The sequence below is a fragment of the Protopterus annectens genome, chromosome 13.part0 (genome assembly GCF_019279795.1).
Source record: "Protopterus annectens isolate FY-2018-M chromosome 13.part0, PAN1.0, whole genome shotgun sequence".
NCBI classification, from domain to species: Eukaryota; Metazoa; Chordata; order Ceratodontiformes; family Protopteridae; genus Protopterus; species Protopterus annectens.
In genome coordinates, this window is record NC_056747.1 from 154,374,534 (window position 1) to 154,390,934 (window position 16,401).

Here is a 16,401-nt window from a genome sequence, read left to right on the forward strand (position 1 = left end):
AGTGCTCTGAATTGGTAATGACTGGCTCCCAGCCAGAAATGTAAGACATTCATGGATTGTCTGTTCATCTTTATATGACAGTACATATCCTGCACATCTACTGAACACATCTAGTCGTCCTTTTCCAAAAATGGAAGAATGGACTGAACTGTGACCATCCAGAAACTTGGTCTTATGAACAGATTTGTTTAGGTTGCTTAGATTCAGAACTGGTCTTGTGTCCCCCTGTTTTCTTTGGCATTAAAAAGAATTCTGAGTAGGATTTGGATCCTTTCTGGTCTGGGGGGACCACTTGGATGACTTTTTTGTTCTTGCATCTTTTGTATTTGAATTGCTGCTTGTTCCCTCTGACTGGGTGGAATATCAGAGATTCTTCTGGAATTGAGAGGAGAAAAGGGAAATGGTATTATACATTCTCTGGATATGATCCTCTGCACCCAAGTATCTTTTGTTATTTCTAGCCAGGCTCTCTGCTCGGGGACAAATGACCCCCAACTGCCTCCAGAGGGGGACAACTGGGCCTCCTTTCAGGAGCAGTGGAAGGATTTTCCAAAGAAAGATTCTTTGTACTCTTGATGTTGCAGGCCTCCTCTGCCACAAGAGTGTCATCTACCATTTGAATTTCCCCCTCTGCCTCTAGGGAAATACTCTCCACATGTGTCCTGGAAAGATCCTTGTGATTTCTTGAACCACATCCGCTCGATGATTCCTCGAAAAGGATCTTTGAAGGTGGAAAATTGTACACCCATGCAGAAAGGGTCTTTCTATCCTTCTTGCACCTGGACAAAGTGCCTTTTACTTTAGGGCCAAAAAATGATGGGCTGCCAAAGGGAGCATTGATGAATGTAGACTTAAAAGGCTCCACAAAATCACATGAACACATCCAGGTCGTGTCTCCTAATGGATACACCTGAACTCACTGCTCTTGAGGTTCCTGCTGCTACATTAGAAATAAGCCTCATCGACGAGATGGATATTGATTGTAGGGTCACCAACTGAGAAGTTGCAGAAGCTTTCAGCTTTTCAGAAAAGGTTCCTGACAGTTCCTTAATCAGATCCCTCTGTAGTCTGGTGAAATGTGCTAAACAGTTCAAAGACATTAAGGCAAAGGTCGCTGAAGCACAGACATGCTTCCCAACTCAGTCCATTGCCTACGACGCCTTGTTGGGGAATGAAAAGAGGAACACTCCTCTGCAAGTACTTTTTAGTGGCCACCACCATGACCATGGCAGCAAGAGGGGGACTTTGGACCTCAACTGTCTATCCTCTGGGCAGGGTCATAATTTTGCGGGCTTCCTGGAAATGGGCTCAAAGGTGTCAGGTTCCTTCCATGCCTGCTGAGGAGACCAAGTCAATGAGCTCATCGACGGGTGGAGTCACCCAGGATATAGATCAGCTGGTACCAAACACCTCCAGTAGTACAAATTCCTCTGAAGGGCTGCTGGGCTTCCAGCGACCTCTCTGCTTCAGGATTCAATGGTGTCTCTGAATGAGATATCATCAGGAGGTGACCATGGGGAGCCTTCACCTTCCTCAAAATCTGTATCCTCTATAACAGATTCAGGAGAATCTAAATGCTTCCTCTTGCATGTCCTCTTCTTAGGGACCTCCTCAGTGGGGTATTTTGGGGATGTATCAGAAGACGTCGAAATACCCAGATGGGAGTCCTGGGGTTTTGACTCTGGCTGTCCCTGAGGAAAGGTTAGTTGAGACGCCTGGCACAGAGGTGGGATCAATGTAGCTACAGGACCTGAGAGGATAGGCACCTTCTGAGTCATGGTTGCCGACAGAGCTCTCTCCAAAGTCCTAAAGGCAGACCTTCCTGGGGAGGGATAGGAACCCGGATCTGAGAAAAGGGCTTTCTGATCCCTGGTCCTTCCCTGCTTCGAGGACCCCCCCCCCCCAGGCTGAAGTTGGAGCCAAACTTAACACTGCCGAGGCTGAGGTGCAGAGTAAGCTCCAAAGCTCTCTGAGTCAACTTGAAGCATCTTGGATCTGACAGGGCACAATCAGCTATGAGAACTCTCTGGATCCAACTGCACCAAAGAGCTCAGAGGAAACCTCAGAATAGAGGATACAACGACCCTCAGATCTGAAGTAGATAGGCCCAGGCAACTTGGATCCAAGGGCTCTGAGAACAGGAAGAAAAGTTAGAGGTGGCATTGTGGGTGTACGGGCTTCTTGACCCAATGGTGTAGGAGCAGAGATAAAAACTGGCTGGCTCTTCACCAAGAGGATCTGTCTCACTACCTTCTCCACATTCTCTACAGTAAGGTTTCTAGAAGATTGAGAGGAATGCACTGAAGGAGATTATCGTCTGTACAATAATGGAAATAGTACTCTAGATGGAAATGGGTCCATCAATGGAGAGTACCTTGTTCTAGGCAAAGAAGTCACATCTGAAATTTTTGTCTGATCCAAAGCCTTTGGATCCAAGGAATCCTTAACCTTTGAAGAGTTTGGATCTGAAGAAACAGTCAGATCCAATGGTAAATTTTTAGTTTTTCTCTGACCCAAAGAAGTTGGATCCTAGAGTATTGCTTTCTTCTTCTTTAATGGATCCAGAGAAACCATAGAATCCAAAGAAGGTCTTTTTAAAGATTTCTCAAAGGTCTTGGAGGAAGCTGTTGAACAGCTCGGAGAAGTGCGAGGTACTTTTTTTGATATGCCTCCATAAATGTGCTTATCAAAAGAGGAGGGCAATAGCGCCTTCAAAATGAGTTTATTTTTACATTCAGCCAACACCCTCAGATTAAACGCGTGACAAATAGCAGAACTCTCCTGTAGATGTTGTGGGCCAAGGCAATGCACATAAAGTGTGTGCGAGTCAGAAAGTGGAACTGTCTGACCATACTTTCCAGACTTTTTAAAATCCACCTGTCTTTTCTCGTTTTCAGCCATAATGACAACAACAAAACAGAAAAACTAATTATTAACAGCTAACAACAACTCTACAAGTAGATGGACAGAAAATATTTTTTGGAAGAAAGACAGAGCATGTAGTCCCTAGTTCTCAAGCAAAAATAAAAGTCAGAGAGTCATCTTTCTGAATTGAAGAGTTTATTAAATTCATTCCGTTTGTCAGCATTACGTTTGACAGATGAGCACTGTTGTTATTGCACATTTAGATTTTTCTCTTACTTGTATACAATTGAAATCTATTTGGTGAGGTATTCATTAGAAGAGTCACAAAAGGAGTGTGTTCTGATAGGATAAAGAAGGGAGTGGGACTGGCGAATGGGAAGTTAGGTGGGAGTGGTCTGTTGCAAGAACTGATAGATTCTGGGTTTTTAGAAAATTGACCATTGGGGTTTGTACTCTAGCTTAGTCAGCATAATGAGATAAGCAAATGAGGTGCGAAATACCGGAGCATGATAGGGCCACGAGAATAAGAAGAATGGCCAATGGCTAGAGTAGGAGAAGATGGTAGTGATCAGCTTGGGGCAGCCTGAGGGAGGTCGAGATTCATGTAAGAATGTGTGCTGGGCTGAATGGAGTAGGGGAAGAATGGTGAATAAACTCTCAGAAAAACTTACACTCAAATATCTTAAAAATATAGAACATTCAAACCTTATTTTACAACATTCCATTTAAGCCTCTGTTTAGAGCCATAGCAGAATACTGCCTCAAAAACGGTCTTGGCAAGCCTAGGTTTTTCTTCATCATCCCAGTGTCACACTTTAGACCTAAAACTTAGTGTCAAACTTTAGAACCGAGGCTTTAGACTTAGACCTGAAACTTGCAATTAAATGAAAGTAAATAAATACATATTTTTCATGAAAAGTGTATAAATGAGCACAACAATGATAAAAAGATGATACAGAGATTAACTATGAGAGATCAAGGCAGCAGCCGCATAGGGTTGTGGCTATAGCAGCTTTGAGTCAAGATACAGGAAGTCCATATAGGCATGTTATAGTATGTTCCCAGAGCTTTCACCTAAGCTTCTTTAGGCCTGTCAAGAGTCAGTACAGAAAATGACAGAGACAGGAGAGACTTCCCTGCTTAGTTTAGAAGTATATCGGTATCGAGTGGGAATGGAAATCAAACCAGAAGTAGATAAAAATTAGGCAGCAACTGAATGTACCAAAAAAACAAAAGAAAAAATATAAGGTGAAGGATCAGATGAGAATGGATGAAGTGTGGAAAATACATAAATATAGTTGCAAGTATAGGAAACTCTTCGAACAACCTCATGCTGATCAGGATCGAATGCAGGAATGGTTAAGGAGAGGTGAATTTAAACCAAAAGATGAAATTTAATATTGGCGGCCCAAGATAGTGGGCTATGTAGTCCATTGAATATATGGGAGAAACAGACAAATGTAGGTTTTGTAAAACAGAATTGGAAAGAATTGCACATCTTGTTTCTGGTTGTGATATACTAATGGCAGGGCTGTATACTGAAAGGCATAATAATGTGGCAGAGACTGTTGCACTGTGGATTGTGCAAACATTATAATACTGAAGTAGCTGACTGGAAACATGAGCCGCGAGCATCACAGAAAATGATAAAGCTTATATCACATGGGATCAACCACTACCAACAGTTCAGAAAACAGATTTGAGAAAACTAGATATAGTAGCCCATGAAAAGAAGACAAAAGTAGCACTGATCATTGAGATTAATACACACGGTGACTACACGGTCTTACGTACAAAGAGAGACACAGTAATAAAATACCAAGACTTGCAGGTAAAAACAAGGGCAATGTGGAAGAAAGATACCGAGACAGCTGCAGTAGTAGTAGGAGCAACGAGTCTTATAAAAAAAGAGTTTACAATCATACTTCGATACATTACTGATACACGTTAACGCCATATGAATTGCAGAAGGAATCATGACTAGGCACATTGCGGGTGCTGCAAAGATCACTTATGGTTAACATCAAAGATTGAAACAATACTAATTTCATGAACTTTAATCAGACTTTGACAAAGGAATGGGGTCCATTCCTGTCACGGTATTAGAAACCCAAAAAACTTGGAGAAATTAAAAAAAAAAAAAAAAAAACACAAAACAATTGTGCAAAGATAATCAACTGGGGTGTGAGAATGCAATTCAAATTGAATATTTTACTGTGCACATTTTAAGAAATGGATAGACTGGGCTAAACTCTGGATTGATGTGTGTGCTTTTTTTTTAAAGAAATAATTCCTGAGAAATGCTATTCAGAAATGAAGAGAGACATGAGGAAACAGTTTTAGTGGCACATCAGGCTATGATTTGTTTGATGTCTGCTGTTATACAAAGTTGACTGACTAGTTGAATCTAGCCAAACTCATTGAAGGACAATAGATGGAAGGAGTAACTTGGCCAGGAACTGAAACTTGCAAAACTGCTTGCTCTTTGCAAAAAAATATTTTTTATCTCAGCAATTTGTTGACAGTTTTGCAAGCTCCTTTCAGAGAATGTGTAGTACATCCGTAGAAACATTTGTAAAACTCAAGGCAGACCAGTCAATGACACACAATCTGCAGACTCTCAAACTTGGCAATTTTTCTGGATGTCCCATTCTAAGTGAATGGAAGTTCATAGGTAGATAGTAGGCTATCAGCCCTAGGGCCTATACAACTCTAGCCAAAAAGGTACCCTGGCTTTCGCCACCCAGAAAATTATTTTCCTTTGCCCTTGTCGAGCAGAGCCACAGAGGTGATCCCTGGGGTGAATTTCCTATTTCCCATCCAATCATCAAGATTTTTCTTGAAGAGTGCTAATGAGGAGCTTTGTTTGATATAGATAGGTAGTTTTTCCAGAGTATGGGAAGGCTCTGGGACAGGAATCTATCCCTCCAGCATGTTCTGTTTATTGTGGTGACAAGGTTTAGGTCCCTAGGGTGTGTAGCTCAGAGGGATTGGGATTTCTTTAAGTGGAGCATGTCCAACAGCTCTGGGTTTGACATAGCTTTGTATGTTAGACAGAGATTGCCTCTGAGTATTCGATATGCGACGGAGTAAAGCAGGAGTTTTTTGAGACGGTCTGCGTAGGGCATCTGTTTGAGGCTGGTAATACTCTTTGTGAGGTATTTTTGTGGCTGTTTCAGTTGTTGTAGATGTCTTGTGAGGTACATACCAAAAAGGGTGCTGTATTCTATAATGGGTCTACTGAGTGATGAGTAGAGGTGAACAATGACCTCTATTTTCCTGGATGAGAAACCTTTTGTGATGAGGTGTGCCACATAGAAGGATTTCCTGATTACTGTGGCAATGTGATTATCAAAGGAGAGACTACTGTCCACCTGTGTCCTAAGGTCTCTTATCACGCTTTTGGTGTTAAGTAGACTACCACATATGTGGTAGCTTATGGGTACAGAGTTTTTACCAAAGGGGATGACAATGCAGTTTTGGGCATTGAGCTTGAGGACATGGCTTTGACACCAGACATCTGTCTCAGTGAGGCCTTTTTGTAGGATGTCCACATCGTTAACAGTTTCAGTTATGGCTCCTAGTTTGCAGTCATCTGCGAACTTCATTAGCCAAAGACCTTCTGTGTTAACTTGTACTTCAGAATAGTAGATACCAAACAGGAGAGGACCCAGGACTGAACCCTGTGGTGCTCCACTTGTCACTGGTCTGAAGTTGGATTTGGGGTCTGCTACTTTCACAGTGTGGGCTCTGTCAGGGAGTCAGTTGGCAACCCATCTTATGATATAGGGATTTATACCTAGTTTAGAGAGTTTATCTATAATTCCAGAGTAGGGGATGGTGTCAAAAGCCTTGGCGAGATCTAGATAGGCTGTGTGAACCACTAGCCTCATCTATGGCTTTGGTGACTGCTTCAAAGACATCTATCAAGTTTAGGAGACATGATCTGCCTTTTACAAACCTGAACTGGGTGGAGTCCAGAGTTTGGAGATTACCAATGTCTTTGTTTACAAGTTCCATGATGATACGTTCCATGGCCTTGCAGACCAGGCTTGTTAGGGTAATGGGGTGGTTGTTCCCGGGGTCCATGATGGCTCCCCCTTTGTGGAGTGGGATAACCGTCACTGTGCACCATTAAGTGGGCACAAAGCCTGAGGTGAGGCTATGACTGAACATGCTGCTTAGGTGGGGTGACAGTTCATTCTGTAGTTCATGTAGAATGCAGCCTGGGATGTTGTCAGGTCCCACGGATGCTGTGTTCTTGGCTTTGGAGAGTGTGGTTTTACCTGTGAAGCCGTGATTACAGAAATGTTGCATTTTTCTGATATAGAGATGGATCCTTTAGGGGGTGAGAGGGGGGTAAAGTTAGCACTGAACCTATCATATCAGTTGGTTCTGTATATTTAGTGCCACTGTGCTGTAACTCAGAGCAGATCTGAGTGTTGCCATTGCGATTCTTGACATAGCTATAGAATGCTTTGTGGTTGTCTTTAGAATCAGTGGCAATTTTGCTTTTGTAACTAGCTTTGGAGGATTTTGAGGCATCTCAGCTTCTTACTGAGCCTGACCAGGAAGTTCCTCCAGTCATGGGATTTTACTCTGTTTTGCAACAGTTTCTTTCCTCTGTTTTAGTGTTTATTTATGGCAGGGGACCACAGATTGGCTTCCTTTTTTTTGGAGGATAGCATCTTGGTTCTGTTATGGATAGCATGATCCATGCACTCGTGTAAGTGCTTATAAAGTGCATTTGTGTAGGATTCAGCAGTACCTCTACTGTTCATCTGCATGGGTGTCGTGAAGTTTGCCACTTCTGTCTTAAGAAGTGTGAAGTTGGCTTTGGAGAAATATTTTACGGTGGTTTCCCTAATGGGGGTGGGGGTGGGATATGGATGTCTAGGCTGATTAGCTTGTGGTCGGAAATGACCAACGAGAAATTGACCTCTGGTGTGGAACACCGGTCGCCCATGTTGGTAATGACCAGGTCTAGGATATTGCTTCCCCTGGTGGGGGTGTGGATAAATTGATCCAAGGCGTTGGAATTTATAAATGCCAGAAAACATTGAGCAAAAGAGTTGGTACATGAGGAGTTTTCCCAGTTAATGGTGGGGTACTTGAAATCACCCATTATTAGGGTGTTGGGTTGTACCCTAATATTTTCCAGTGTATCAAAGAAATGAGGAATGGGAATCCTGGGGCATGGAGGGAAATCTGTAGCAAGTTACAATTTGGATTGCGGTCTTGCCCAGAGTTAGTTGCACTTGGATAATCTCGGATGCATTATGCTAAGCAACTAGCCTGGAGGTGTGCATATCCTTAATGAATATGGACACGCCTCCACCTTTAGTGTTTCGGTCCAGGTTAAGTGGCCAAAAGGTGTGATATGAATTACAGCCTGGTAGTGCAGGGGTGCTCACCGAAGCTTTGAACCAAGTCTCTGTCACTGCACAGATGTTGATGTTCTCCATTTTAAGGAGTGCCTCGAGTGAATGCATTTTGAGATTTAGACTTCTAGCACTGAGTAGCATTACCCTCAGATTTTGCTTGCTTGTACTTGTTATGGTGGTGAATTTGTCATTTGAACCGTGCCTAAAAAAGGAACTACAGGGGTAGCAAGAGCCTTAGCCAGTATCTGGAATCCTATGGGAGAAAGGTGCAGGCCATCCCTGGAAAAGCATCGTGGTCTATCGATCATGTCATCCCAGGCAGACAGATACTGGATCTCCTTAAAATGACACCAGAAGCTTAGTCAATTGTTGAAGTCAATAATTTTTGATCTTGTACTGTGGTATCATTCTGGGTGATGGCAGGATGCTACTCAGGGCTAAGGTCATACCTGTCTGGGCTACAAGGTTGGAGAGCTCCTCCATGTCTCTTTTCATATAGTCCAGGGAGGTACGTCTCAGGTCATTCACACCAACATGGGCAATGACAGAGTCATATTTGTACTTGTTGTGGAGTGACATGAGTGCATGCATTATGTGGCGGATCCTGGCACCCAACAGGCAGCTGTCAGTAACTTTCTCCTTGTTTAGCCTGGTGAGTGGAACATCAGTGTGCCTGACTATAGAGTCACCTATGACTAGAATGTTGGACACGTTGTTATGCCTTATGAGCTGTGGTTGAGTGGCACACTGATTTTGTGGGCTATGTGTCATTTGGGTTGTGTTGGGGGGGGGTGAAGGTTGCTTGCGTTTCTGCTTTGGAGGTCTCTGTTGCTTGAGCAGATTTTTATTGAGAGCCTTCCCAAATGTAGGTGTGTGTGTTTGTTGCTATGTGTGTGTTTTGAGGGACTATGTGATGAGTGTGGTGTGGTGCAAGTGTTTACCTTCTACTCTTGACTATCTAGTCCAGTCTTGGGTAAAGAGAGATTTGCTTCCAGTTTGGCTATACAAGTGCATCTCTCACAGGTTGTAGTGTTGGGTGGTAGGAGGAGAGGGTTGTCTGTGTACATGAGGCAATTGCTGCACTGCCCCAAGATGCCCAGATTCATCAGCTAGACAGGAGAAAACACCGGGAGCTGACCTTTAGACATGCCTGGATAGGTGCTTATTTATTAAGTACTAAAAGCTCTTTTCCTCTAGAGAAGTGAGGAAAGTTGAGTGCTGTAGTAATTTGCAGTTTATTTAGTGCTTATGAGTTCTGGGCAAGTGCTGAACTCAAAGAAACAGATTTGAGTGCTAAAACTAAAAATAAATGGCTAGTTCTAAGGTGAAATTTGAAGAGCAGACTTTATGGCGCTGGGAATAGTTTAACCCAAGCTAAACTGTAGTCTGAGAACAAATGGTAGAGGTACATTTTCTCACAATCTGTGAAATTGCATTGTGGGATAGATTTAGCTTTGCAAAGGAATCAGTAGGTCTGCCCCCATGACGGCAGACAAGGATCAAATAAAATGAGGAATGAGTACTTATTTTGCTGTAGGCAGCTTTGGGAGGTGCAGTAATTCATGCAAGATAAAAGCAAATGCATGTTTTTTACATCATTTGCCTGTAGTAGTCCTTTAACTTATAAAATAACTCTTCCCTAAAAGTACCACTAAACAATTACTCGGATATGCATAACTAACACTGTTTCCCATGTACAACACTAAATATATCTCATAATCACCTAACCCTTACTCTAACCTTATCCTGCAAACACTCACATACAAACACATTCACCTTCCCCTCACGTACCATAATCACCATCACACTTGCTCAGCTCTAAACCTACCCTATAATCTAGCCTTTCCAAACCTAGCCCAAAATAAAGATACACAAGCGCAAGAGCACACACACACATACACACACCTACCTCTAATTTCAAAAATTTCACTATATCCAAAAGTTTTGGCATTAGTAAACAAAAACCTCACTTACCTAAATGCAAAGAAGCACCACATAACTTACCAAAAGTTGTTAGTGTTCTAACCAGTGGCATTTAACAAAGCAGTCTTTTGACCAAACACACTCACCATATCAAAGAGTCAACAAAAGCAGTTTCGACAATTTTTACACAAAGCCATCTCTTGCGCTACAGACATATTTATATATAAATTTATAGATGTCAGTAAATGCTTTGATTAAATATGTAGATATGAAAAAAAATTAAAGAACTGAATACTTTAATTCAGATAGGCTAATTTAAGTTTATTTCAAAGCAGTGATGGCTGCTCAGAAAATGATTACTCATTTGAAACAGTTGCACACTTAGAAAACATATGCAGCCCTGCATTACAAAGGCATTGCATTTTCTTGTGCTAGTTTGGCAAATCTGAAACAGCAGAAAAATTAAATATGCTTTAACTGTGTTATTTCTCATAAAATGAGGAAATGTTTAGCTCAGATAGTTATATCTTGAATGAGTGACACACAAACAGAGTTAAATCAGCCAACTACCAGATGCAGACAAAATGCATTTTCACATTCAGCTTGTAAGCCTGCAAGTTTCTAACTCGAAAACTGGAAAAGGAAAAACACTGCTAACCCAAATGACAATTGGCCAGTTTCTGTGTCAGATGACTGTCCAACACAAAAAATGAGTCTGTTATTAAAATACCATTACGCGGTATTGTTATAAGAAGAAGTTATGTACTCACCATAACGTTCCATCTGAGTAGGTAAACTTCATTTGTCAGCAACCTATGGGTCTTCGGATCCATATCTGATCCGAGCCGGCAGTTTCCAACAGCATAGATCCGAGCTCCAAGCTCCTCCCCCTACCCATAATCCCCTGCCAATCCTACCTGACCTCAGATCGGGTTTGCCCACAGCTAGATAAGCATACAAAAATCACCCGCAAAACTAGCTACATACTCTTGCCATAAGGAAGGTAACATCTCGAACAGCCGAAGGTCAGGGGGATGGAGGGGGGGGGTCGGTTGCTGACAAATGAAGTTTACCTACTCAGATGGAACGTTATGGTGAGTACATAACTTCTTAATCTGAAGCAGTTAACTTCATTTGTGCATCAACCTATGGGACAGAGTCCCCAGCTACCTAAATCTTGGGCGGTCCTCAAGGAAGGATGTTCTGGAGCACTGCAGAGCCAAAGGATGCTCTCCCTCTGGAGACAATATCCAGCTTGTAGTGATTAATGAAGGTATGAGATGAAGCCCATGTTGCTGCTGAGCAGATATCATCCAACGAGAGTCTAGAATGAAAGGCCGCCGAGGTAGAGACAGAACGGGTAGAGTGGGCATGAACTCCTAGAGGTGCGGGCCGACCAGTACTTTCATATTCCAACAGAATACACTGAGAAATCCATCTGGACAGTGTGACCTTGGAAACAGCCTTTCCTAAGTTAAATTTGGCAAAGGAAATGAACAGCTGATCTGACTGCCTATGACCAGCTGTTATGTGTAAATAAAAGCGCAGTTGTCTGTGCAGATCCAACAGATGTAACTTATGTTCCCCTTTGTTTTGGTATTTGGGAAAAAAAACTGGTAGGTTAATGGACTGATTAATATTCGATTCGGATGCAATTTTTGGAAGAAAGGAGGGATTGGTCCTGAGGTAGACTCTGTCCTTGTGGAAGGACAAATAAGGTGGTTTTGCACAAAGGGCTTGAATTTCAGAAACCCTTCGAGCTGAGGTGATAGCTACAAGAAAGGCAGTTTTCCAAGATAAAAATTTTAGATCTACTGAAGCTGCAGGTTCAAAGGGAGGGGCTGTAAGTGCCTGCAATACCAAAGTTAAGTCCCAAGGAGGGACTGCTTCCTTCACCGGGGGTCTGAGTAAGAAGGTACCCTTCAGAAAGGCCTTGCATAACTTGGAGGAGATCAACAGTCCAAGGTCGCTTCCTACGTGATAGTGAGAGAGAGCCGCCAACTGAACCTTGACTGTAGAGGAGCTGGCGCCCTGATCGACGAGTCCTGATAGGAAATCTAACACCACAGGCAATGGAGCTGTGAAAGGATCTAGAGCTCTGTGCTCTGCCCAAATAAAAAAAAAAAACATTTCCATTTGCTATCACAGACCTTTCTGGTGGATGGCTTATGCGCCGCCACCAGAATAGCTTTGACCTGGGAAGAGATACCGGGAGTCCTAGCTAACATTGGAATGGGATCAACCAAGCAGTGAGCTTGAGGCTGTCCAGATTCGGGGTCAGAAGATCCAATGGATGGGTTATGAGATCCGGAATGGGATCCAGAGTCCAGGGAGGATTCACTAGGTGAGACCAAAGATACAGGAACCAAGCCTGGCGAGGCCAGAATGGGTCAATGAGGATTATCGTGTTCTGCAACTGACTGGCTTTCTGAAGAAACTTCAACATCAGCGGAAGAGGAGGATAAGCATAAAGGAGACCGGGGGGCCAAGCATGCACCAGAGCGTCTCGTAGGGATTCCCCGAGTGGGGGAATTAGAGCGAAGTAGTTGTTGCATTTCGCATTTAAAGGAGAGGTGAAAAGATCGCAACAAGGTTGACTCAAGTGGAGAATATCTGCTTCACTACTTTTGGGTTCAGAGACCACTCGTACGGCGAGAGGATGGTGCGACTCAACTTGTCTGCTAAAATGTTGGGCCGTCCTGGAATGTGTGTCGCTATGAGAAAGTGGTTGGTGGAAATCGCCCATTCCCACACTCTCATGGCCTCTCGACAAAGGGGATAAGACTTTATTCCTCCCTGTTTGTTGATGTACCAGACTACTGCCATGTTGTCTGTCTGGATTGTAATCATTCCTACGGGAAGAAGGCTCTGTAGTGCTTGCAATGCCAAAAGCACCGCCCTCATCTCTAGGACATTTATATGCAGAGAGGTCTCCGTGCTGTTCTACGTGCCTTGGACTGTCCTGCCCACACAATGCCCCCCCCACCCGAGGCGAGAGGCATCTGTGGTCACTGTGGTTAGTGGCGGGGACATAGAAAAAGGGCACCCCTTCTGGAGGTCCGGGGATTGGAGCCACCATAAGAGGGCTTCCTTGCAAACCCTGCTGAGGGGAATAGGGTGGTACAGAGGGAATTGCAGAAAAGACCATTGAACTTGGAGAGTCCATTGCAGGACTCTCTCATGTTCAGACATGCCATCAGCAATAGGTTGATGGTGGCCGCCATCGAACCCAAAGCCCTCAGGACCAATTCTGCCGGGGGTGCCTGGGGTAGGAGGATGGCCCGCACATGGAGTCTTAAGGTCTGCACTCTGTCTGGAGTTAAGTGGGCTAGACGCCTGTTTGTTTCCAACCTTGTTCCGATGAAATCTATGGTTTGAGTTGGAGAAAGGGAAGATTTCTCTATGCTGATAGTGATCCCCAGCCGGGCCGCTAGGTGAAGAAAGGAGTTTCTTTCTGCGCAGAGTAGATGCCTTGTGGGGGCGGTCAGGAGCCAGTTGTCTAGGTATGGGAAAACCTAAATGCCCTGCAGTCGCAGGTGGGCCGTTATCACCAACAGAACTTTGGTGAACACCCTGGGGGCTGTGGTGAGACCAAAGGGAAGGGCCCTGAATTGGTAATGGCTGGCTCCTAGCTGGAAGCAGAGAAACTTCCTGGATCATCTGTCCATCAGAATGTGGTAGTACGCATCCTTGAGGTCTATAGAGCACATCCATTCGTTCTCCCGCAGGAGGGGGAGAATGGATTGAAGAGTGACCATCCGGAACTTTTCCTTGGTTACTGACAGGTTCAAGAGGGAGAGGTCGAGGATCGGTCTGAAGTCCCCCATCTTTTCTGGCACCAAGAAGAACCTGGAGTAAAAGCCTGATCCGTACTGGTCTGGGGGGATGTGCTGGATGGCTCTTTTTTCTAGCAGCTGGTGGATTTCCGCAGCTGTGGTCTCCCTCTGCTCGGGTGGGACGTCGAGGAGGTGTCTGGGATTGCGAGGGAAATGGGAGAAAGGGATCTGGCAACCTCTGGATATGATGCAAAGCACCCAGCGGTCGGTCGTGATGGACTCCCAAGCTGCTAGGTGCCTCGGGAAGCACCCTCTGACTGCCTCCAGAGTGGAGCAGTCGGGTAACCCTTCAGGGCTGTTGTGTGGGCCGGTCAGAGAACGGTTCTCTGGACCCAAAGTTCCTCAGACCCCCCTCTGCCTCTAGGGCAGCGTCCACCCTGCATTCCTCTGCTGCGGAAGGACTGGGGGTCCAGAGCAAAATGGGGCTGTTGCGACTTCCAGAACCACATCTTCTTCTGTCCTTTTTGGTTCTTGGAAAAGGACCTCTGGGGAGCAGAGAAGCGGACTCCGATGGCAGGCAACGTCTTCCCATCCTTCTCACTCTGGACCAAGGTATCGCATATGGTTTTGCCAAAAAGGGCAGAACCATCGAAAGGGGCATTAGCGAAAGACGCCTTAAAGGGTTCCGCGAAATCACAGTGGTGGAGCCAGGCCTGTCGCCTCATAACGACGCCTGCTCCGCTAGCTCTAGCGGCCCCTTCCGTGGTGTGGGACAGTAGCCGCATAGAGGTGTTCGAGACAGACCTAAGAGTGGCCATTTGGGAAGAGTACAACTGTTTGTCCTCCGCCGACATGGACTCCAGTGGCGATGCAGCGTACTCTTTGATAAGGTCTCGCTGCAGTCGTATGACATGTGCCATGTAGTTCAGTGACCTCACTGAGAAGGTAGCTGAACTAAAAACCCGCTTCCCTAATCGATCCATCGACCGAGACTCCTTGTCTGGAGGATGGACCAAGGGACTCTCCTGGGCTAATTCCCTTTTAGTGGCCGCCGCCACCAACATGGTATCTACAGGGGTTCCCTTACTCCAGTGAGATCTGTTGAAGGGTGGACTAAGTATTTTGTCAGGTGTTTTTGGGACTGGCTCCACAGTGTCTGGCTCCTTCCACGCCTTGGTAGTGATCAGATCTACCAGGAGGTCAGCTGCAGGGGACACCCAAGAGGTAGACAGGCCTGCTTTAAACGCCTCCAGGAACACAGATTCGTCCGAGGTAGGCTTTGGGGCAGACCCCCCCCCCAATCCTGAGCATCTCCATGATGTCTCCAAATGAGATATTCTCGGGGGGGTGATCTTTGGGAACCTTCCCCTTCCTCCAAATCTGTGTCCTCAGTCAAGGACTCAGGGGAGTCCAAGTGCCTCCTCTTGCACTTGCGCTTGTGAGGAATCTCCTCGGGGGGGGCTGTCCGAGGAGACCTCACCAGCAACGTCATGTTCCAACGGAATGACCTGGGACGTCGGAGCAGGCTTTCCCTGGGAATGGCTGATGGAAGTCAGACACATCTGAGATGGGGTGCAGGGTGGAGCCGTAGCCAAGGCCGGGGGTCTGGAATCCCTCGACAGAACCCTCTCCCCTACGTCGAATGCCGAAGGAGAGCCTCTCTCTCGGATCCGAGAGTAGACACTCCCTCGGATCCGAAGGGCAGATCGGGGCCGGAGCCGACGCGGTCGGATCCAAAGGTCCAGTATGCTCTGACCTGGGCAGAGCCAAAGGCACACTGAGACCCTCAGATCTGAAGCTCAGCTCTCGGCTCCAAGAGTTCGGATCCGAAGAAAAGGGGCCTGACAGACTCGAGGGCATTGTCGGCGCCGAAGTACCTGATACGGTCGGCGCAGACACCCCCCCCGGTGCCGACACTACCCGGCACCGAAAACTCCGAACCCGGGAAGCGGGTCGGAGAAGCAGCAATTGGGGCAAAAAAGGGAGCACTCCCATCTGCAGCTGGGCCTGGAGGAATCTTCTCATCATCCGGTTAAAGTCTGCGTCCGTCAGGCTTCGGGTGGATCTGGATGAGGCCACCAAGGCAGGACGGGAGTGCCGCCTCGATGACCTCAACGGGGGCCGGGCCTCCTCCTCCTCCAGTCCCGGTGAAAAAGAAGGAGACCAGAGCTGAGGGGTGGAAGGCTCGGAAGTCCTGGAGGGAGACGACCGCTTAGCCGGCGGGGCCGATGAAGAGGCCTCGGCCTGCCGCTTGTGGTGCTTCTCCTTCCGCTTCTCTTTCCTGGACTTCCTATCCTCCTGGCCCGAAGCGGGAGGTTGAGTCCCGGCCAGTGGAAGGGAGGCAGGAGTGGCAGTAGCTGCAGCCATGGCAGGAGCCACTGTGGGACCGGAAGCCGAAGCAGAGTCTGGGGGCAGCAGTCCCGCCAGAACCAGCTTAGTCCTCCGGTCCTTAA

At 45.8% G+C, this 16,401-nt stretch overlaps 1 protein-coding gene across 1 annotated transcript in view; it reads right to left on the reverse strand.

Annotated features, from left to right (window-relative positions):
• CPAMD8 (C3 and PZP like alpha-2-macroglobulin domain containing 8) overlaps positions 1-16,401 on the reverse strand; it is a 7,231,600-nt gene that overhangs the window by 125,432 nt on the left and 7,089,767 nt on the right. The window lies entirely within an intron of this gene.